The sequence below is a fragment of the Sminthopsis crassicaudata genome, chromosome 3 (assembly GCF_048593235.1).
Source record: "Sminthopsis crassicaudata isolate SCR6 chromosome 3, ASM4859323v1, whole genome shotgun sequence".
In the NCBI taxonomy this organism is placed as follows: domain Eukaryota; kingdom Metazoa; phylum Chordata; class Mammalia; order Dasyuromorphia; family Dasyuridae; genus Sminthopsis; species Sminthopsis crassicaudata.
This window is the reverse complement of record NC_133619.1, coordinates 266,109,519-266,134,891: the sequence shown is the minus strand read 5'-3', so window position 1 is coordinate 266,134,891 and position 25,373 is coordinate 266,109,519. Positions and strand designations below refer to the sequence as shown.

General features: G+C 33.7%; 1 long non-coding RNA gene across 1 annotated transcript in view; it reads left to right on the top strand.

Moving 5' to 3' along the window:
- Window positions 1–25,373, top strand: part of LOC141559484 (uncharacterized) — a 62,146-nt gene that overhangs the window by 36,196 nt on the left and 577 nt on the right. Inside the window, exon 2 of the long non-coding RNA XR_012487432.1 lies at window positions 24,936–25,067. This is a non-coding gene — a long non-coding RNA (uncharacterized LOC141559484). The remainder of the gene's footprint in view (window positions 1–24,935; window positions 25,068–25,373) is intronic.

Sequence of the window (25,373 nt, the reverse complement as noted above, 5' to 3'; positions counted from 1 at the left end):
GACCATGTGTTTAATGTCTTAGATTGAAAGGTAGAAAAACCAATGTGAATAAAGTGTCAGGTGTGGTCAGGGAAATGCAAACATGGTTTCCACAAAATTAGGACATTGCCAGTGGGTCCAGTATTTTCTAGTTACACTATTTCTCACTCTGACAGACTGACATCTTTACCTTTAAAAGCATTCAGACTCAACTCCAATTTAATCTGAAACTTAGTTCTCATGGCCAGAGTCATTCTGATTCTCCAATCTTCTCTGCTTTTATTATATATTTCCCTGCTCCCTTCTACCATCCACTCTCCATGCAGTATTTTCATACAGAAGAGAAAGGAGTAAGTGAATTAAAAAGAATGGGGAAAAACTGGAAAGGAGGAAAAGAAATCACCAAAGTAGAACCTAAAGAGAGTGTGTAGACAGATCTAAGGAGTCTGTCTCCTTGACTTGTGAGAGAGGAAAAAGGATATAGTCTCATATTGCTACCTCAATAAGCTTTCTGTGTCCCAGCATTTTGAAAAAGGGTCAACTCATAGAGAGTAACAGAGAACTTGGTTACAGTTTTTTTTTTTTTAATAGTTTTTATTTACCAGATATATGCATGGGTAAATTTTACAACATTGACAGTTGCCAAACCTTTTGTTCTAATTCCCCCCCCACCAGATGGCAGGTTGACTAATACATGTTAAATATGTTAAAGTATAAATTAAATATAATACATGTATACCTGACCAAACAGTTTGTTTTGTTGTACAAAAAGAATCGGACTTTGAAATAGTGTACAATTAACCTGTGAAGGAAATCTAAAATGCAGGTGGACAAAAATAGAGGGATTGGGAATTCTATGTAGTGGTTCATAATCGTCTCCCAGAGTTCTTTCGCTGGGTGTAGCTGGTTCAGTTCATTACTGCTCTATTGGAACTGAGTTGTTCATCTCATTGTTGAAAATGGCCACATCCATCAGAAATTGATCATCATATAGTATTATTGTTGAAGTATACAACAATTTCCTGGTCCTGCTCATTTCACTCAGCATCAGTTCATATAAGTCTCTCCAGGCCTTTCTGAAATCATCCTGTTGGTCATTTCTTACAGAACAATAATATTCCATAACATTCATATACCACAATTTATTCAGCCATTCTCCAAGTGATGGGCATCCACATAGTTTCCAGTTTCTGGCCACCACAAAGAGGGCTGCCACAAACATTCTTGCACATACAGGTCCCTTTCCCTTCTTTAAGATCTCTTTGGGATACAAACCCAGTAGCATTGGTTACAATTTTTTGAAGACATTGTTTGTGTTTCTAGAGAAAGAAAGCTTCACTCTAGACTGACAGTTAAATCTAGGACCATTTATCTTGAGATTACCCTTTGTTCTTTATTTATCATAGTATAGGCTTATAATTTATAGAAAATATTCAGAATGGAACAAAAATAAACTCATTTTTATCTGGAGATTGATTTTTAAAAATCATCAACCAAAAATAGACAAGATTTAAGGTTATCAATGCTAATTCAGCAGGCAAGATGAGGCAGGGAAAGGGGAGGAAATGAAGAAGGCAGAAAGGCATGAATTCACCAGAGAGCTAGCATTTATTAAGCACTTTTAAGATTTGCATGTAGCAAAAATTTACTTCTTAAATGGGTCAGTGAGTTGGCAAGCCTTCAACTGTTCATGATTATATTCAATTTAGGAGAATAGTGCCATTCACTTGTGATTATCTGGTTATGGCACCCACATGGACTTGTATCACTTATTACTTCTCTTCAAGAATCTCTGAAATTCCCCAAACCCCCCCCAAAAAAACTCCCATCTCCTATTATTCTTCAGTTACTCCTTCTAGATAGGAAAGGTTGAGTGCAATTTCTGAGTCATGTCAGTTGTCCAGGACAGGGATGAGGTAGGTGTAGGAATCAGGTAATTGACCTATAATATACCCTAAAGGTATCTCTCCTCAAAGAAATTCAATTAACACTCATCTTCAAAACCCAAATTCATTAAGCTGTTTCTGAGTGTACCTTGTCCCTATTAAACATTACTAACCACCTTTTTGTGCCTAGATACTCTCTCCTTTCTGGGTTTTTGTGACATCACTCTCTTCTGGTTCTCATTTCACTTGTTTGACCACTCTTACTCTTCTTTACTCATTATTCATGTCTCACTCACTAATTAAAGTGTTCCTTAAAGATCCTTTTCTTTTCCCTTTCCATTCTTTCTCAGTAATGCCATTAACTCCCATGATTTTAACAATTATTTCTGTGACTTCACAAAAGGACAAAAAGAACTTCAGAGAAAAGAATAGCTGGCTCCAAAGACTACAAGAGGTTAAAAAGTAAATTTAATTATTAGGGGGAAACAGAAGCAGAATAAATAGTTTTGAATAGAATATGGAAAACTTCACATGTAGGAGAAATGGAAAATAGAATGAGATAAATATATCTCAAGATTCTATGACTCAATAAGAAAGCTTAAAACTTAGAAAGTCAAAACACTGCAAAACTAAAACTTGAAAGGAAGCTATAGAAATCTAAAACATTATAAAAGACAACAAATTCTAAAGATTTAAGAGTTTTAATAATGAAGCATGTTTTCCAATTACTGATGGAGAGGTAGATTCTAGGTTCAAAATGGGACATACATTTTCATACATGAACAATACAGAAGATAGGTAGTGAAAAGGGCCTTTTTTCCTAAAGTAGCAGTTTGGAAAGGACAACATCAAAGATAAAAAGGAAAACTGTCTATCTTTTTGTTTTTTAAGTCTTCTCCTGTTTAATAAATTCAATTTAAGCAACATTTTAAAAAAGTACCTACAATGTACCAGGTGCTATGGGATACAGAGACTAAATGAAAATCAGTACCTGTCTTTAAGGAGTTTTTTCCTTCTGGGGGGATATAATACATAAATAGATAAATTAGATATGAAGTAATATGAAGAAAGAAAGAGAGGAAAAGGAGAAGGAGAAGGAGGAGAGACAGAGAGACAGACAAAGACACACACGCACACACACACACACACACACACACACACACACACACACACACACACAACTAAAAAGATCCAGAAAAAAGATTTCTGTAAGAAATGGCATAAGATATATCTGAATGAAAAGTACTAAGATATAAAAATTTTAAAGTACATTTAAAATATAGAGGATATCCTGGGTTAATTATAAAATAAACTAGTAACTCTATTCTTTCCTCTTCCTCTTCTTTCCTGCTGTCTAGCATTGGAGAATCTCATTAATCAACAGAGAAAAGAAAAGCAGGTCTTATCATCAATGAGAGGAAAGCAATTGAAATGAATAATAATAACAGTTATGTAGGACAAAGATGGCACTACTCATGACTTTGAGGTTTTCTAAGTGCTTTATACATATTGTCTCATTTTGACCTCACAACAACCCTGAGAAGTAGGTGCTATTATTATTTCAGTTTTACAGATCAGGAAACTGAGGCAAATAGCAGTTAAAGAACTTGCTGAGACTAGTATCTGAGACCAGATTTGAAAGATTCTTTTGAGTGACTACTTATTCTGTGGTTCCCCATTCCCCCCCTCTTTTTGGCTTGGATAATTATGAAAACATATGATTTTAAGGAAAATTTAAAAGAATGCCAGTTGTTCTAAAAATAAATCTAGCTATAGACACTTCAAACCATAATTAAAGAAAGAGTTCATGCAAATGTATTAGGAAGCATATTGGTCTAAGGAGAGTATCAATGGGATAAATGTTAGGAAGCTTAGGTTATAATCTTTTCAAATAATATTATGACTCCTAGAATAACCACCCTATACTTTTGGTTTCCCAATCTGGAAAATAGACAACTTGAGACTTGAGAATTCTTACTTTGTTTCTGTCTTTATACATTCTTACTTTGGTTAAGTTAATTAACTGTACTGCGGCTAGTATTTTACCTGATTAATAATTTTAACATACTTCAAAGAATACTTGAGAGAAATTCTAATAAAAGCACATATAAAGCACTTGGTTTAAAAAAAAACACCAAGCAAACAAACCAACCTACAACCCCGACAAAAATCCAATGAAGTCTCAAATGCTAACAAAAAAAAAAGGTCTATATAATGTAATGACAAAGAGTCTTAGATATTTTTTATGAAATGTTACATCCCACTGAGAAAAACAAACAATCTTGATCACACACAGAGAGCCAAATTCAAACCATTTGCCCTCCCTGCTCGTCTCTAGACTTTGGCTCAGCACTTAGTGGGCTGGAAGGAAATTCTTCCAGACCCCAGGAGTGAAAAATGAGCAATGACATCTCTGTGCTCCTGAGAACCTTCCTGGTGAAGTCTAGCCTCTATTCCCTGGGCAGAGTCCCCAGAGTAAGGGAGTGGGCACAGGGGGTGGGGAAAACTCTGTTCTGCTGGGTTTTGCTACCTTCCCAAGCATTCCAGGGATGGATGTTGCCCAGACTTGGGATTTAGCCACAATTCTGTACCTCTGGGAGTCCCATAAACAGTGTGGGTTAGCAACAGGAAATTTGCATTATTGGTACTGTATCTTTTGGGACCCCTTGTAGAAAGATATGTGTATATGTATAAATTGGCTAATTCTCCTTAGACCTTAAGGCATGCTACAAAAAAAAAAGGATTTAAAAATATTTTGAATGCTTTAAGGGAGCAAAACCCCAATTTTTAAAGCATCATCACTAGTTATTTTTTCGGTTAAAACAGTCTTCTTCAAGGCTCACCTCAAGTGCCCCTTCCTACTTTAAGACCTTTCTTTAAACCTCCAGGTATTAGTTCTCCTTTCCAACTGAAATTGCTTTGCATTTACTTTGCATATATTTTTGTATTTACTTAACATAGATTTACCTTATAAGATATAACCTCCTTGAGGAAGGGACTATTTCATTATCCCTGGTTATTTATGGAACACCTCCAGTGGTACTGATCTATATCTGTCCCCTGGATCCTGATGGTTATTGAGGAGAAAGTGAGGCAGGTGACTTTGCACAGCCTTGTCTCACTTAATCCAATTCACTTGCAAATCAGGGAATCACTAGTCTTAAGTCATGGTTATCTTCAAGAAGGAAGGACAAACAACAGTTATTTGTCATTATCCCTAGAATAGTACTTTGCCCATTGCAGATACTTAATGACTGACATGTATAGATATGTAAGCTCTACATGTATATATTTTATATGTAGATAGACATACATTCAGACAGACATTCAGACAGATAGATAGATAGATAGATAGATAGATAGATAGATAGATAGATAGATAGACAGACAGACAGACAGACAGATATTCTGACCTCTCCTTCCTGTTCAAAGCTGTGATTTCCTTGATGTGGAGAGGTCCCAGGAAAGAACTTCTACCAATAAAAATTGGCACCTTTTTTTGTAATTTATAGTTTTAAAAAGTTTCCAGAATCATTGAGAGGTTATATTATTTATTCAAAGTCATAAAACCAACATGTGCCAGAAGGAGGTCTTCCTGATTCTGAGAACAGCTCTTTATCCTCTAAACCATACTTCTTATATGTACATGTGTGTATTATATATACAAACAGACATCCAAACTTCATCTAGTTTCCAGTTGCTAATCTGGAAAATTGAGTTACAGTTGCTAATTGAACAGAAATGCAGGTAGCTATTTGATTTGCTGGGCATCAAAAGAAAAATTTTTATTTCTGGAGTATGTGGGTATTGGGAACCAAAACACACTGAAGAACAATTAATGTGCTCTCCCTTCCAAAATCACACTGTTCTAAGACATGATTCTGTCTTTTTATGAAGTGCCCAGGACTGTTTCCAGCAAATAAACATGTGTTTTCTTTTAAGTCTGTCTGTGAGAAGCTTTTCCATTAATGTATCATTAATATTTCAGTAGAGAAAAAAAAGAAGTGGTAATTTAGGCCTGTCAGTTTATGACACTTCACCACATGGAAAGAACATATTGCCTGCAGTTGTCTTACAATGCATTGATAATTAGAGATGACTATGGAGCTGAAACACCTTGGATTACAGGAAAGCTCTACATTGGGAAGAGATGAGTTCCCTGCAATAATTTCAATTTCCTTTGATTCTGGCAACCTTAGCATATACAGATAATTTAAACAAAGTTGTGCTGTAAAAACAAAGATGTTTTCAATTTTTCAGGGGATTCCTGCCCTCAGATGAGCATATCTATCAATGTGTGTATATGCTGGAACAAGCCTGTTTACACGTTGGTTGAGGGCATTAGTCTGAGCAATATTATTTATATTATGCGTAGAGCTATGCAAATATTAATACTTGTGTTTTATATCTGAGGCTATTAGGTGTTAAAGGAGTTAGAGCTTTAGGTCTGGAATCAGGAAGACCTGAGTTCAAATGTAACCTAAAACCCTTCCTAGTTGAATGACTCTGAGCAATTCACTTAGCTTCTGTCTGCTTCATTTTTCTTAACTATAAAATGGGATAATAATAATAACTACCTCACAGAGCTATTGGTGTTACAAAAAATGAAATATTTATAAAGAATTTAGGACATAAGAGTTCTAGCACTTAGCAGGAATTTAATAAATGCTTATTCCCTTCCCCTATTTGGGTTAATAAGGTAATAAAGTTAATGAACATAACACTTTTAAAATTCAAAAATTCAAGCAAGTTGATTTTTAAAAGTTCATTATTTAAAAATTAAAATCTATGAAAATTTACATTGAATTTAAAAAGCAAGATTTATTAATTTATTATTTTAAAATGCAATAGTACTATTTTTTTAAAAGAAATGTTAAACAATTTAGTATCTCTTTCTTTTTTAGATCAACTTAATTATATCTTCTAAAAGCTCCTTTAACAGTTCACTGCACATCTGGGACAATGGATCACCCAGAGCTTGAGAGTTCCAAATAGTTCTTTTATTTGAATCATATTCCAACACCCTCAAGTAGAAACAGTTCTCAAGACCCTTCAAAAGCAATTCAAGAAGATAAAAATTGATGGTAACAAGGTTAAAAGCAAGAAGCAAAGCAGTTCCCTGGTGTCTCAAGAGTATGTAACAAACGGCAAAAAAATCCTTTTATACTTCTCTTGCCCAAGGAATCTACAGTTAAGTCTCAACTCCCCATCCTTGGGGGCAAAATTAACTTCAGCCACCTCAGATCTGTACCATAACTTTCTTTGTTTTCAAAAGTCCTCCTGGTGTTAAGGGCCTGTGTAGTATTAGCTTATTCTTCCTCAATTCCACTAATATCCTAGCCTACAACTCTTCTACTGACTGACCTTTGATAGTGGATAGGCAGCTAGGGTCACAAAATTTAGCTTCCCAGCACAATAGCCCAACCCTTCATCCTTGAAGCAAAACTAAGGACATGCTTTGGAGAAAAAAATAAAAAGGAAGAGGGGACAACTCATATAAACCTACTTCTATTGTTGATATGCCCAACTTACTTGGGCCTACACACAAAAGACTGGTGCTCATCTGGAACAAATTTAGATCTATATACACTCCCTGCTTTCCAGGAGCCTGCCAGCAGCTGATTAGGGCTTCATTACCCCAAGCTGACTAAAGCTTGCAAACCAAGGTGCCACTAGCCTTCCCAGTGCTTGCAAGTGCTATCAGAGCTGCTGCCTGCAGGCTGGATATCATAGCCAAAGTCATTCCCCCAGTGATAACTGTGCTGCTGTTATAAGGTTGCCCCTGCTTTCCTATTATCCTGATTCTGGTGGTGCTGTCCAAATGTCACTGCCCTTATTTTTGCCTGAGTTGCTGAGGTGAGAGGACCATTAGTCTCACCCTCTCTTCCTATCCCTCCTCTGCTTCACTGGATCAGAGCCAAATGGTTTAAACAAACAGTTCTTTTTAGTAAAAAATCATAACCAGGTAGAAGCAATTCCCAAAGAAGTTTAAAATCAGCTTAGAGGATAAAAACAAATAGAAACCACGGCAAGAAGCTTAAAAAGCAGTTTTTTGGGTTTTTTTTCAAATTAGTCCCCTGGTATCACAGGGCTCTTCATCAGTCACAAAAACTATTTTTATGCTCTTGTTGCCCAAGGGACCTACATAATCCCTTCTGGGTCCTAGGGATACTTCTCAGGAGATGGGGGTAGGGTTGAGTTGTGATTGACTAATACCATTGGCTCAAGTCCCTACTTGTGTTTTTTCTGCAATATCAGCTGAGAACCATTTCAGACAGCTAATCTTAAGTAGTTTTTAGAAAAAGCTATTTACTAATGTAGTACAAATGAGTAGGAAGTACAAAGCATCCTCACAAAATTCTTTAATATATTCTTCCACAAGTACATATAGAGTCCAGGAGAAAGTGAGCTCAAGCTTGGAAAGCACATGTGGCAAAGACATAACTCATAGCTCCTGATTGCTGGAATCCTTCTTCTCCCATTTATGGAGATCTCAAGAAGTTTTCCTTAGGCATAGGAGAATTTCTTGGTGAGTTCCTATGAGTACACATTCAGTTTCTTATTGACAATCAGACAATGCTGTCAGCTAATCTGAGGAAACTGAATAGGATACTGGAAAGTTCAAGATGCCCTGGATCCTTCAAAAGTGAACAACTCCTCCTCTTGACAAAGATAGACCAAAGAACAAGTACAAAGCTTCTTCTTCCTCCCTAAGCGGGGAATTCTCGGGGATTTTAGCTAGAATGCCAATTTCTAGCTTGACAATTTATATATTACTCCCAGGGAACTTCTTCAGCCTACATGAACACAATTCTTACATAATAATTCTTGTATAATATCACAGCTGGAAGGATTGATTTAAGACCCATTCTTATGTGAGTTAAAATATAGATTAAAATGCAGTGGGATCAATTTCAACCCTATCCTTACACTTTCTTTCTAACCTTTCTAACTTTCTGACTCTGATTTGACCAACCTGAATGGTACATGAATTAAAGGAAATAATGATATCAGAACTTGAGATTCTAATGTAATGCTAAAATTTCTAATTTTATCACACACACCACCACCACCACCACCACCACTACTAAACACTCTTTTTGTGCATTTTTTACTAGTATTTCTCAAAAAAAAAAAAAACAAAACAACAAAACAGAAAAACAATTTGAGTTCCCTGCTCTATCTGAATTAGATAAGAATTTAATTCATTGCCCAAATTTTTCTATGCTCCCTAGTTTTTTCCCATTTTACCAACTGCAATGTTCATAATAAACATCACTACACCCCCATGTCATTTTTATTTTTCAAATGTTTATTTCTTTATTCAACTCTTCATCCCCCAAGTTTGTTTGGGTTCTTTAGTGGTTAATCCAGGGAATTTTATTACTGACTTGTTTTTTCATGTGAATTACATTGAGGAAATTGATACGCAGATCAAAGCTACTTGCTTTTATGTTTTGGGTTTTTTATGTAACCCAGCAGCCCTCAGAAGAGGACCAATGGGAATGCTCTTCCTGTTATGTAAGAACACCAGATCTAGACTACATATACACCTGTGTCTATTGTAGTTAAGCTGAGGTAGCTGTTAATCAGAACAATAGTTTTTGGTTGTTGTTGTTATTGGCCTATTGCAGAGATAATTGTGTACTGTAAAAAAAAATCTTTTATTTTTCTACCCCCTTTTAGCATTTATATTAATTGTTAAGTGTTATTTTAGATTTACCTTACAATATTTTTGTTAGTTAGTTTAGCATTAGTCAACCCAAAGTTTGGTCATTCTTGTTCATTTTTCCTGAAATTTCTATCGAAAAGAAAAGAATAATCTTTTGTCTTTGACTATTATGCTCATTTTAATTTGTAAGTTGACTTAAATGTAACTCAATTTATTTTGATTTTCATTATGCACATTCCTGTACTTTTTATTATTCCCTTATATAAAAAATCCCATCCAATTTAAATAAATGTTCTTTTTTTCTTGGTGACTTTTTTTTAAATTTTAAAATTAAATGAATTTTTTTCTAAGAATGGAAATCTTTCTCTCTCTCATTTAGCTCATATTGGAAAAGAAAGACTTTATAACAAATACCAAAGTTTAAATCAAACCATTTGCCAGCATTGGCTCATGTGGATATATGTATATGTATAGGTGAATATACATAAATATATATAAACATATATCTAGAGAGAGACTAAATATATAGATATTATATAGATGCATATACATACATATATGTGTGTATGTGTATATATATATATATATGTGTGTGTGCGTGTGTGTGTGTGTGTATCTGTATAATGTCTCATTCTATACCTGAATTGAACATCTTTCCATAAAGAGAGGTCTGTGAACCAGCAAATAAAAGTCTTCCCAGATTTCTAAGAAACTGTCCCTTTCACAATTTTTTATAGCATAATAGCATTCTATTTTATCTATTATTTTATCTATAGGCATTGCTATACTGGGTCAATGCCTATACACAGTTTAATACATTTTAATGTAATTTCAAATTGTTTTACCAAATGGTTATTCCTATGCATAGTTCTACTAAGAGTACATCAATGTGACTGTTTTCCCAAAGCCCATGGTGAATATTTTTTTTAACATTTGTTACTTTTAAAAATCATCTTTGTCAATCTGATGTGTATGAGATAAAACCTCAGTATTGCTTCAAATTCCATTCATCTCATTATTAATGATTTGGAGCATTTAAAAAATATTTCCCTCTTGTTTCTCTAATTTGTTATGATATAACATTTTACATCTAGGACATGGCTCTATTTGAAGCTCATCTTCATGTAAGGTATGAAATGTTAGTTTAAATCTAATTTCTTCCATATTAATGTCCAAGTTCCCAGCAGAATTTTTTAAATTAGTTATTGGGGGTTTATGTTTATTGATAACTAGGCTACCAGATTAATTTGCTTCTTTATGTTAAGTATTTAATCTATTCTTCTGATTGATTTTACATTTTTAAAATTGTATCAAATTGTTCTAACATTTACTATTTGGTGATTTTCTTGTAGGTGGGAAGCTGATCTATATTGCTTCCTACTTTGCCATTTTGACTGGTTTTCCATCATTTTAGCATTGTATATATAGTATTTGATAGAAATATATCTGGGTGAATAGGTGAATAACTTAGTGGCATCCTGTCAATTTTGTCTTTTTATTTGAATGATTCAGAAAATTCTTCGATCATTAATTCCCCAGACATAATAGTCATACTAATAGGCAGCTTTATATTGAACTTTAAGCTTTGAAAAGTGCTTGTTATCTTACTTTTTTCCATAACAACAATACTGGAAGGTAGGTACCAATATTATCTCCATTTTATAGATTAGGAAACTGGGGCACCAAGAAGTTAGTAACTTTAATGGGTCATCTACCTAGTGTATGCATTTGGAATTGAAGTCAGACTTTCCTGATTATAGGCCAGGGCTCTTATCCACTATAATACTTTATTGTCTATTATTCTTTCTTTCTTCACAGTTTTCAGGGAATTCATTTATTTTTAGTTTTTCTTTGTGAACTTTTGTCACATTTTCTTATGTAACTTGACTGTTCTGGACCCACTTCCTGAGGGTCAGGTCAGGTATATTTCATCCCCCTAACTTTCTCTAAAACCCTGAAGGATATGGAAGTTTCTCTTCTCTGATATTGGCTTGAGCCCTGCTATTTGCTTTTCCTTTATTTTAGGAGCAATAACTAGCAGTCCAGTTCTATTTAGCCACTTTATATCAGATTAGCTTTTGGAAAGAGATATTTACTTCAAAGATATAGCAATACTAATACTTCCCAACACTTCCTTGTCCTTCCACAGTCACCTCAAGCTTTAGAAAGGAAGATTAGCTTCACAAATTTAGTTCAGTTCCTATATGAACTATTAGTCACACCAAGTCTAGTTCAAAGTGCTGACTTCTTGACTCTTGGCTCTGGATCCATACTCCTCAGGGCATTGTTACTGAACTGGTTGCAGCCTCTGGCCTGGATTCCTAGACTACTAGATCCCCTTTGACTCAAGCTCTCAGACAGATTAGGGTCTCCATAACTGTATCTCTGATGAAAAAAAAAAAAACACAAAAAAATAGCCCAAACCCTAGACAGTTTTCTTAGGGTGACATGGAAAAATCCTTCCACAAATGCAAAATTTGGTCTTGAAAACAATGATTTCCCAATAGATGAAGCAAAGCAAAACTTATTCTAGTCTTGAGAAAAGAGAATCAAGGAATGGGAAGTGAAGATTCAAATGAAAGGAGTTATAATAAAGGCAAGAGGACAAATATGTGAGAGAAAAATGAATCTATGGAGATATTCACAAAATTAATGGATATAATCAAAAGCAAACCACTGAGCCTTAGCATGCTCCTTTAGAGTATTCAGAAAAACAATAAAATATTAATGAATAATAAATTATCCAAATTACATAAACAAAACAAACCTCTCATTGTTTTACTTAGTGGCAGAATGGATTCCCTTAGTTTTTTTTTGTTGTTGTTAGTAAGACTAAGAAAAGAAATAAGAAATGGCTATAGAAGCTTTACAAAGGTTAAGGTAGACTTAGTATCCTCATTTAATATTCCCCCATTTTTGTGCTTTCAATACACAAAGTAATTCAACCCACATATTAGCGTTTTCTTTACAATCTATGGGCATGTGATGTAGACTCCTTGCCAATATGGATTATTTAATTTTTTGCATTTATATCTCCAGTATCCAGTATGATTCCTGACACAGAGTAGGTAATTAAGTGCTTATTGCATAGTTGATTGATGAAATGGCTAACATCCTTTGTTAAGGACAGATGATTTTTGTAGAAGTCAAGAATCATGAGGAAGATCTTTTGTTTTTGGGAGGGATTAAAATTAGTCTCTTGGCCAGTATTGGTGCTTCCTATTTGCTTCCGAGGAGATTGATGCTGGTAAATGTCTAGTAACAGGAATGTATTCCTATAATGCTAAATATATAAATATAATAAGTGCGTTAAGTATAACATTTTTTCCACTAAATAAAATCAATCTGTATATTTACACAAAAATTCTGTGGTTAGGATGAGCTATTCTCTTTACTCTGAAAGGTTTTGCCACAACCCAAATCTAGCAAATTGGGTAGCTCCTGAAGTACTGTTTGACTACATGGGAAAAATTACATGTAAACAATTTTAAAAAACTTTCATTCATTCTGTTCCACCCTCTCACCCCCACTTATATACACCACACATTGGCACACTCAAACAGGAAAATACCTTAGATGTAACCATGTGGTATAGTTGCTAAAAGTATAACAGTTATTCTATGCATCTTTATGTATCTTTTTCAGATTCTAGATCCTACTCTTGGAGAATAGCAGTATCCTTAAGAGTTTATTAGAAGAGACATTTTTAAGGAAGGAGTGGAGCAAAGGCATGGCTTATTTTATACCCTTACTGATGTACTCATCTTATGAAAGAAGATAGATTGGGCCATCCAAGGATCACACCCAGAATGTTGGCAGTTATTTTTACCTTTTCTCATGATATTAAACTTATATTTGTAGTTTTATTTTGGGATGTCTTTCTAGAGGTGATTAGCAGATTCTTTCTATTTATCCTTAATCCTCTGGTTCTAAGACTTCTTGGCAATTTCTTTGATAATTTCCTGAAATAATAACAAACATTTTTTTTCTGATAATAATATTTGAAGTCTGTTAATTCTTATATTGTCTCTCCTATTTTACAGGTCAGCTGTCTTTGATATAATGCTTTATAGATTTTCTTCTCTTTTCATTTTTTGTTTTGTTTTGATTTTTCTACTTGTTTTATTAAGTCACTGTCTTCTGTCTGTCCCAATTTAATTTCAAGGCATTCATTTCTTGAGGGACATTTTCCAAAGTCTCTTTTATGCTGTTAATTTTTCTTTCTATTATTTTTTCCTTAATTTTTCCATTTTGTATGTCTTCTAAAATTTCCTGAAGATATTCCTGTAATGCCTGTTACCAGAACATTTTTTTTCACTGAGGCTTTACCTAGAAATATTGTGGAGTTATTCATTTTGGCTTACTCCTTTATGGTTTACTTTCTTACCTCTTAAAGCAAAATATTTCTTCATGGGGTTTCTTTCTCCCACTTATGGTGTTTCAACTTTTCTTTGGTTTTCTGGGGATGGGAATAGGGAGTAGAGGTTATTGCACTTGGGAATAGCACAGTAACTTTATATTGTTGTCAGGGCTTGCTTAATCTTGAGTATAGAGGGCAAAACTAGTATCTTTCTTCAAAGGAACCTCAAGGCCCTTTTTTGTTTCTTTTTGTATCCTTTATGACTTTTCAATATATTAAAATTCTAAAGGGTCAGTTCTCTCTTTTCCTTTATTATAAATATTTGATTATCATTTCAAATCAATCAAATGGGTAGACATGGTAGTATGTTATGATAGCCTCTGCTTCTGGAGAGGATGAGCCTGGAGGAATTGTTTGAGCTTAGTAAATCTGACATGCAGTAAAATAAATCAATTTATATGTCTGTACTAAGTCTGGCACCAATGTTGTGAGGACCCAGAAGGATAGGCTAGAAAGCTGTTTAAGGAGGGATGAACCAGCTGAGGTTGGAAATGGAGTAAGACAAAGCTTCTGTGCTGATGACTAGTGAGACTGGGCCCATGAGTAGCTGTTATATAGCTAGTCTAAGCAAGAAAGGGAAACCCAGGATCAAAAAACAAGCAAGAAAGTAAAACAAATTTATCAAACATATTTACTTTCTAGATTTCTTGAATTTCAAAGAGTCTATCTGATTAACTCTGGCCTTTTTTAAAATCAGGAATTCCTGCAAGTTTTTTTTATTCTATTAAAGATCATTTTTTCTCCTTAAAAATTACACTCAATTATGTAGGATAAGTTATTTATGGTTGTGAATTTGTTGTTGTTGCATTTTAATAGATTACAATCCAGGCTTTCCTATCACTATATTAGTTGCAACATAGTCTTGTGTGATCCTATCTAAAATTTCTTATGCTGATCTGGAACTATGCCCCAAAAGTTATCAAATTGTACATACCCTTTGATCCAGCAGTGCTACTACTGGGCTTATATCCCAAAGAAATACTAAAGAGGGGAAAGGGACCTGTGTGTTTGTAGCAGCTCTTTTTGTAGTGGCTAGAAACTGGAAGATGAATGGATGTCCATCAATTAGAGAATGGTTGGGTAAATTATGGTATATGAAGGCTATGGAATATTATTGCTCTGGAAGAAATGACCCACAGGATGAATTAAGAAAGTCTTGGAGAGACTTGCATGAACTGATGCTGAGTGAAGTGAGCAGAACCAGAAGATCATTATACATTTCAACAACAATACTGTATGAAGATGTATTCTGATGGAAGTGGATATCTTCAACATAAAGAAGATCCAACTCACTTCCAGCTGATCAATGATGGACAGAAACAACTACACCCAGAGAAGGAACACTGGGAATTTAATGTAAAATATTAGCACTACTGTCTATCTACCCAGGTTACTTATACCTTTGGAATCCAATATTTAACGTGCAACAAGAAAATTGGATTTACACACATATATTATATCTAGGTTATACTGTAACACATGTAAAATGTATGAGATTGCCTGTCATCTAGGGAAGGGAATAGAGGGAGGGAGGGGAAAATCTGGAAAAATGAACACAAGGGATAATGTTCTAAAAAAAATTACTCATGCATATATACTGTCAAAAAATGTATAATTATAAAATTAATTAAAAAATAAAAATAAAAATAAAAAAATAAAATTCCTTATGCTGGAATTATTTCTGGCTTGTAACAATAGGTCTCAGACCAAGCCCCAATGGTCATTGTTTAAATACTAATTGACTTGAAGTGAGTATAAATAGCAATTGTTTCTATTTTTGCCAGAAATCCTGAGAGTATTACCTTTCCAAATTGTTTTTTTTTTTTTTTCTCTTTTTGGTCAGGTAAAAGAGGACATTCTTTGCCTCTATTCTTATCTAGCTTTAATCATATGCTTACCTCAGTCAAACTGAGACCTGGAAGACTTTAGCTTAAAAAGTCCAGGGTCTTAACTGCATCCAGAATTATCTTTAATTGCCCTCATTCTACATAAATACCATAAAGGGTATAGCATCATCCAAAATCTATAAAGAAATAAGGGATAGGGATGGGCTGATGGGGAAGCAAAGGGTAAGGGAAGAAAACAAAAGAGGGATCATTGAGTGGGGGAAAGTTAAGTCAAATTATAGGGCAGAATTTAATTAAAAAGTCAGCAGGTATAGGAAAGATGTGTGTATATGTATGCGTGAGAGAGTGTATGTATGTATGTATATATCTATATACATAATACATAAATATATCTTTTCTTAACTGTAGTGTGTTTGGAGAGTAGGGGAGGGATGAAAGGGGAAAAATGAATAAAATAAATAAGGAACACAGCAGAGATCTAAAGAAAAAGGGGACATTCATGAATGTAATTTCTTCTATAAATTTACTTTCTTGATGTGGTAATTTATTATTATATATTTTGAATCCTCCCTGATATTTTTCTGAGCATATGATAATGTTCTCTTTTATTTTGCTTTATTTTGTTTTGTATTTCTTTTTATTTCTTACTGTTTTTTCAAATAAAATAAATTTTAAAAGAAAAATAAACTTACAGACTAAGAACTAACACTGAAAATGGCTGCATAAAAACTTTGAAATTTGGGATAGTGCCATCTCCACCCCAAGAGCTGAGCCTATTTTTAACATAAAGTTCAAAGTCAAGAAATAGTCTAAAAAATGAGCAAACAACAACAAAGATGACAGCGAAGATCACAACACAAACTCAGAAGAAGACAACAAAGTCAAAACAACCAATTTTTTAAATGAAGATAGAAGAAAATGTGAAATATATCATTGGAAAAACAACTGACTTCAAAAATAGATCGAGGAAAGATAAATAATTATTAGACTACCCAAAAGCTATACAAAATAAAAGAGAATATTTTCTTCAGATCACTAGTTTTTGGTAATATATCCTTTATATGTCCTATTATTTCAGTCATTTGATTTTATAGTAATATTTCTTATTGTCTCATGAAATCATTGAATTCTTCTTGCTTCATTCCACTTTTCAGGGTTTCTTCTATTGAATAATGTCTTCTTTAGTAAAAGCTATTTATTTTCTTTCTAATTTTTTTCTCTTAAAAGGCTTAATTTTTAATCTTCATTTCTTTCATCTACTTTTGAAGTTCTTATGACTAAGCTATTCTTTCTTCTGAGTCATATTGATACACATAATAACATTTTTCTAATTAGCTTTTTCTACTCTTTGAGTCTCTCTCATCCTATGATATTTCTTTATTAATTCTTTATTTTTATTATATTTATTTTTCTGTTTACTCATGTTTCTGGCTCGGGTTCTAAAATTGGGTTTTGTCAAGGCTAAGTTATAACTATGCTGAAATTCCTAGATAGGGTATCTATACCCAGGACCTATGTTCATTACAGGATGGATGCCAATCCCTTACTTTGTTCCCAATGTGGTTCATGTGACTAATCCTTCTTTCTTATATATCATTCTGGACCAAGGATGTGAGGTCTAGATCTTGGACCAAGCCCTGCCTTCTGCCTTAACTTTCTGTCTCTGTCTCCTACCTCATGGCTTTAGCCTTAATCTCTGTCTTCTTCTTCTTAAATATTTATCTATCAAGATTTGACTTTGTTCAATATTATGACTGACAGATCCACAAATAAGAACTTTTTTTTTAATCTTCAGCCCCTGAAGAGTGAATTGCCTCCACAACTCAGGCACTTTGTCTTTAAGTGGACTCGTTGACTAGAAACTATTTTTTCTCCTTGGACAGGCTAGATCTGATTTCATATATTCTATACTAGAGATTGTGTTGGTATCAAGTCTCCTGAAGTACACTGGGGCATAGGTTGTACAAAGCAATATCCTTCTGCAGCTCTTAAATGTCAGAACTGAACTCCTGTTAGCTTATATTATCAAATAAGAAAAATTTGTAAAGCACTTAGCTTCAATTCCTGGCGTGAAGTAGGTACATAAATGTTTACTCCCTACTTTTCCTTTTTTGTCTGCTCTCCCCACTTTTGTGGTAGATAATTCTGGTTTTATCTCTCTCTGCCAATCCCCATCACAGGACAGTCCAACCCTCCACAGGCTTCTGGCAATCTTCTTGGGCTATCATAAACTAGATGGAAGCGCTTCCTGGTGTTTCTCCTTGGATTGATTAAATCTTTGTTTCATCTGGCATTCTTTTACAACTTTGCTACAGTTTTCTGAGGAGAGCCAAGCTTAACTAAAACATTTAATGTTGCCATTTTTGCTGGAAGTGACAAAATATGTTTCAAATTTTCAATAGTAATATTAGTTTTAGTTTTCCTTTTCCCATAATTTTGTCTTCTTTTAATTCAACACTATTTCTCTGTAGTATCCTAATTACTTCATTCAAAAAACAGTTGTTTTTAACCTAATTCCATTTAGGTACTTAGATAAATATAATTTGATCTATATGTAATTTTTCTAGCTTGTCAAACAATTTAATTAGGTCAAATGATCTATTCTTTTTTGGCTCTGGTGGTAAATAAAACCTTTTATACTTAAAAAAGTATTGCTTTAAAATAGTTCCTCTTCTAGTAGAAATGGCTACTAAGATCAATTGCCTAATAAATCAGCAGAACCAAGAGAACATTGTACACAGTAACAAGATTTATGTAATCAACTATGATGGACTTGACTCTTCTCAACAATGTGATTATTTAAGGTAATTCCAATAGACTTCATATGGAAAATGCCATTCACATCCAGAGAGAGAACCATGGAGACTGAATATGAATCAAAGCATAGTATTTTTGCTTTTTGTTTATTTTCCTTCCTTTCTCATGGTTTTTTTTTTCCCTTTTGTTTTTTTTTTCCTCATACAATGTGGATAAAAATATGTTTTTAAAATGTTGCACATATTTAACCTATATCAGATTACTTGCTGTCTTGAGGAAGGGGTGGTAAGGGAATGAGGGAGAAAACTTTGGAACACAAAGTCTTACAAAAGCAAATGTTGAAAACTATTTTTGCATGTATTTGGAAAATAAAAGAAAAAGACTATTGAAAAAATATTTTTAAAGTCAGTTTCAGCTTGAACACAGTTTGATTTAAGACCAAACAATAAACAATCTGTACATTCTAGGGCTGCTTGAACAAAAATATTTATATTATTTGCCACCAACTGCTCTGTTTGTCAATTCTATAATCATATTCATCATGCTTTGCCCAGCCTAAACTCATCATTAGAAAACTGATCATTGTAGAGATTGCTTCAGTTTTGCTACTTAAACTCAGTTGCTTCTGTCATTCTAGGTATACAGTTGAAGGGTAGAGAAAAAACATTCCTCATCTATCTTCAGTTTGAGCCAGAACCCAATCAGTCTTTATTTACCATCAGATGCTCTACTTGGTTTCAAATCCATCATCATCTTCATCTTGCTCCCAAGCTAGGTGCTCTTTAGCATTCCCATCATACTTTTTAGTTTCCCTATATGTATTGCCTTTCCTATTAGATTGTAAGATTATTCATACATGTACAAAAATGTTTGTAGCAACTCTTTTTGTGGTGGCAAGGAGCTGGAATCTGAGTGGATGCCTATTAATTGAGAAATGGCTGAACAAGTTATGCTATATGAATGCTATGTAACATTATTGTTCTATAAGAAAAAATAAGCAGGATGATTCCAGAGAGGCTTGGAGAGACTTACATGAACTGATGCGAAGTGAAGTGAGTTGAACCAGGAGAATACTGTACACAGCAACAGCAAGGTTATATGATGATCAATTCTGATGGATATGGCTCTTTTCAACAGTGAGGTGATTCAGGTTAGTTCCAATTGTCTTGTGATATTGAGAGCTACTTGCACTTAGAGAGAGAACTGTGGGGACTGAGGATGGATCACAACATAGTATTTTCAAATTTTTATCATTGTTATACTTGCATTTTGTTTTCTTTTTCTTTTTTCTTTCTTTTTTCATCTGACTTTTACTGTGCAGCATGATAGGAGAATTGTACGTGTTTAACATATATTAAATTATTTGCTAAGAAAGGGGGTGGGGGAAAAGGGAGGGAAAAATTTGGAACACAAGGATTTGCAAGGGTGAATGTTGAAAATTACCTATGCATTTGTTTTGAAAATAAAAATCTTTAATTAAAAAAAGAAAAAAGATTATAAGGTTCTTGAGGACCTATCTTTTTTCTTTTTCTCATTTGCATCCTCAGTGCTTAGCATAGTCCCTGGTACACAGTGGATACTTAAAAAATATTCATCATCATCATAAACCATAACAAATGTTTATCATATCCTATAAGAGGTAAATGAAATAAGTACCAGGTATAAGGAAACTCCTGTATTTCCCAGTATCTGTGAGAACAAGAGTAAAAGACTAATTAAATTTATTCAAATTTTTAAGTTCCTAATTTAGCAATTCACAGTAAGATTGAGGTTCCCAGTATAAAATACAAGTTCTTATGAATAACATATTTTCTCCTGTAGATTCATGAAATCTCTCATAATATATATCTCTTCCCCACAAATATTGAGAAAAAAATATATATTTTTTCTAATTAAATTTTGTTCCTATTCTAAAACCAGTTAATTTTTCCTTTGCCATATCTCTTGTTTATATCCCTTCTCTCCTCTGCCACAGCCACTGTTCTTGTGCAGGCCCACATCATTTCATGCCTTGATTATTGTAATAATCTGCTGGTGGGTCTCCCTGCCTCAAGTCTCTCCCCATTTTAATCCATTATAACTCTAAAGTGATTTTCCTCAAATAAAGTTAGATCATGTCACTCTTTATTCACTAAACTATGTGGCTCCCTATTGCAAAAAATTCAAAGAAGTTAAATACAGCTTAGTCAGAGAGTTGGGGGCACCCCCCTAAGGTGGGGAATCATTAAGGTTTTATGTATAAGATGATAGTTGAATTACATATTACAGAAAGAGGAGTTCCATGAAATATAGGTAAAGTAGGAGTGCATTCAAAGCATGGAAGAATAATTTATGCAAAGGCATGGGGATGAAAGATGTAGCATCAAGTGTAAAGAACAGAGAAAAGGCTAATATGGCTAGATTGCAGTATGTATTAAGGAACATGATGTTGAGTGGGATAGAAAAATAGGTTGGAGTCAGGTTTTGAAGGGCTTCAAAAGCTAAACTGAGGAATATGTTATATTCCAGAGGCAAGAAGAAGCCACTAAAGTTTGATGAATCAAGAGTAACATGATCTGTGCTTAAGTAAAATCAAATAAGATTTTGTGTATAAGATTAATGGAGTGATAAAAGACTTGAAGCAAGGAGACCAATTGCAATAATTTAAGTGAAAATCAATAAAGATGCTAATGATAAGAGTGGAGAGAAGAAATAAATTGCAAGAGAAGTTGTGAAGGTAGAAATTATAAAAAATTGGCAACTGATGGGATATTTGGAATGCCACAGCAAAGGTCTTTAACCTTTTTTTTATTTTCTTGAGGCGAGTTTAGTTTTGGGGGGAGAGGTAGAAGGAGATTGACTTAGAAAGACATTTCTAATCAATTCAATTAAAACATATTAAACAATTAGTAGGTGCAGAATGATGCTAGGTGCTGCAAAGATAAATAAATTCCAGATCCTATCCCATTCTGGAAAAAGAGAATTTATCTTGCCAGGGGCAGAATAAGCCAGAAGGGCCAAATGCTTCTCTTCTTTAGCCTTCTGTTTGAATTTCTTAATTTTAAATTATTTAAAAATAAATAAGAACAGAGTCAGATGAACATCAACTGTCAGAAAATGGTTGAGGAGCTCTAAATTAGTATTAGTTTGTATTATCTTGTGGCATTCCTCCTTTCTGCTCAAATATTCTGATTCTACTGGTGGGAAACTTCCAAGGCAGGTTGAATGAAGGATCATGATACTAAGTCATAAAGCAGAGTTTTTAGTACAGCAGTTTTACATTCCCAATTCCATTAGAAAATGTTTCTGCATCGGTTTAGGTAATTGTCTAACTAAGTCCTGGGATTGGGAAGGCAGACATTAAACATTGTATTCTGAAAAGGATGCTGAATTGTGAATCAGAGAACCTGAATTCAAATCCTGATTGTCACTTATTATCTCTATGCTCCTTGACAAGTCACTAATTTTTCTAATTAACTTCCAGTGATTGGAAAATGAAGGTGTTTGATAAGGTGTCTATAGGTTCATTTTAAATTCAAATCTATGATCCTATAAAATATAACTATAGTAATATTTCTTTTTATAGAAATATAAAATTATTTTATGTTTGCCAATAAATATTCATCAAATTAAGTATCTAAATGTAGATATAGTTAAACATTTATTTATAACAAACTTTTCAGGATATATACTTTTGTGTTTTGTATTAGACTAAAAAGTCTAATTGGAGATGAAAACAAGGTGATTCCTATTTTCTCTTTAGTGAAGTATAAAATAAAAATAAATATTTTGAAGCTAGAAGGGAAAAAATGAAGGTGTTCCACATGTTTAATTCCAATCATTTGTAGGACTTTTTTGTCTGTGAAGAAATATGGTATGCTGCTGGGTGGTTTAGAACAGGGAGTTTGACCAATGTATTCATATTCCTCTTGGTTCTCTCCGTAAACCCAGGCTACCGGTCAGATATACAATATACTCAACTCTATGGTCAGTCATTCTAATGTTTATCTTATGAATGCTTTAGACTTCCTTACTCCTTAACTTTCCACATTGCCATTTCCCAGTTTTGGATCTTTGCCACTGCCTGTTTTCTCAGCTCATGCTCTCAGACCAGAGAACCTTGTCTGGGAAAAGTAACAAACAGACTATTATGAATTTTATAGCTTCTATCTTTAACTGGGTCTTCAATGCTACTTGGAAATCTTAGTTCATCACCAGCACACTCTCTATAAATTATATTCCAAAACATCTCAACTCTTCCCAAGACCCTAATCCCACCCACTCACCCATTTTCCATTGGCAAATAATCATGCTTTCTCCCTTGCTGAGAAGATTGAGACCATCTGGCATGATCTCCTTCAACTTGCCTCCTTCTTACTTCTAAACTTTGTCTGTTTTTCTCTCCAATTTCAGAAAAAGACAGACTCTTCCTGCTTCTTTCAGGTTTTGACCTATATTTTTGATCCTACTTTCTCATACTCCTCTGGAAATTAATTTCTTTAATTATCCCCTATTTATGTCCCAGGGATAGTTCACAATATATATGTCCTAATACACTTTCTCTTCAATGTGTTCTTCCCTTTTGCCTTCAATTTTTAAACCACCATGAATCCTAAGACCAACATGACTCAAGATCCAATTGGGGCCTGTCATAGCCACAACAGGACATAGATTTAACTCTTGGGGGATTGTGCAGGGAAAAAAAGACAGAAAGAGATCTCAGAGAAGCATCTTCATGGAGCTACTAAGAAAAAGAACTGAAGCCAGGGGTTTGCACAGAGGACAAGACCTAGTACAAACCACATCATCCAGATTTTCAGTGAGCAGAACACACAGTATAGAAGATATAAAATGACTATCTATCTCATCCAATAGTATTGGAAAGGATAGAGCCTGAGTGTAGAGCAAAGTGTCAATACAGGAAATGAGGCAGGATATGTAATTAAACACAAGAAAACACTAAAAAGAGAAATTATGTGGCTTAACAGAAACCCAGGGTTTAAAACCAGAAGAAGAATTGTAATCCCACAATAAGTGCAAGTAATGACTAGACAACAAGGGTACCTAGAAGAAATAAAGAAAGGATTAAAAATAACATTGAAAATGAAACTAGAGGAATTGAGGAAAAACAAAAAGCAAGGTGAATAAATCACTTAGAATGGAAAGCATAAAAATTTACCGAAGTAGTAGACTATTGAAAAATAAAATGAAGCAAACATAATCCAATACATTCATGAAGCAAAAAAAAATTTTAGAGCAGAGTCAAAAAACTGGAAACTTAGAAAAAGTATGTACAGCATGTACAATTTATAAAGATAAAGTGATTGATTGATATGGTAGACAAAGGATTAAGGAGAAATGATTTAAGAATCATCAGACCCAAAAATGTTTGTGGCAACCCTCTTTGTAGTGGCCAGAAACTGGAAACTGAGTGGATGCCCATCAATTGGAGAATGGCTGAATAAATTGTGGTATATGAATATTATGGAATATTATTGTTCTGTAAAAAATGACCAGCAGGATGATTTCAGAAAGTCCTGGAGAGACTTAACATGAACTGATGCTGAGTGAAATGAGCAGGATCAGAAGATCATTATATATCTCAACAATGATACTGTATGAGGAAGTATTCTGGCTGAGGTCAATTAAGTATATTATTTTGGGTAATTATTTAGTAATTTTCCTAGATATAACTCTTTCAAAATTCTATTAAAGCCTATAAATTCATTCTTATTTCTTTTTTGCTAGTTATTAAAGGGACACATTGCTGTTCACAACATAATAGTTTTTGCTGTCCAATTCTCCTTTCAAGTCAATTAACTTTCTTTAAGTACTTAGACATTTTTTCATCCTATCATATATACATATTTACAAGTTTGATATTATTTTATCTTTGACATTTTTGAGCTTAATATAACCTCTATGATTATGTCTTCTAAACATGTCTTTTTTTCATTTTTGCCTTATTTGAGATCATAATTTCCATTTTCCTTTTAAAAATTATTGAGGCATCTGGTAAGTAATTCTTGTTTTAAGACTTTTTTTTCTTTTGATCTTTAGAATATCATATTCTAAGATTTTCTCAAGTTATGTCATAGCCTTTTGTGATCCTGATTATGGCTTGTTGGTACTTGAATTCTTTCTTACTGTCAGTGTATTCTTTCTTTGAGATGGAAGCTCTGAATTTTTAGATACTACATTTATGTTTGTTTTTAATTTGTGATTTCTTTCATAAAGGTGATCAATAGATTTCCTCCCAGTTTTGCTTTTCTCTCCTGTTCGAAATGATCTGGCCAGTTTTCTTAATTTTTAAAAATTTGGTACTCATGATTTTATTATTTTTTCTTTGTTATATTTTAAGAGGTCTGATGATTCTTTGTTTTGTTTTGTTTTAGAAGGGAAGCAATAAATTGGAAAAACACCTCTACATTCAAGGGTTCTGATAAAGGCCTCACTTCCAAAATACGAAGAGAATTGACTCAAATCAACCAGAATTCAAGCCATTTTCCAATTGACAAGCGATCAAAGTATATGAATGGAAATTTTCTTTTTTATATATAGCTTTTTATTTACCAGATATTTGCATGGGTAATTTTCCAACAGTAATGGTCATTACTGCTCTATTGGAACTGATTTGGATCATCTCATTGTTGAATATGGATGGAGAAAAAAGAGGCAATAAAAATGGGAAAGAAAGGATATGAGACAAATTTTGGATATAAGTGTCATGATTCCAAGTCAACAAACTTTTATTAGAGTCAGGAAAATGATTAAATGCATAGAAGAGATTATAGTGACATGAAAGATTCAAGGAGGTAGGAAATTATTCAGGA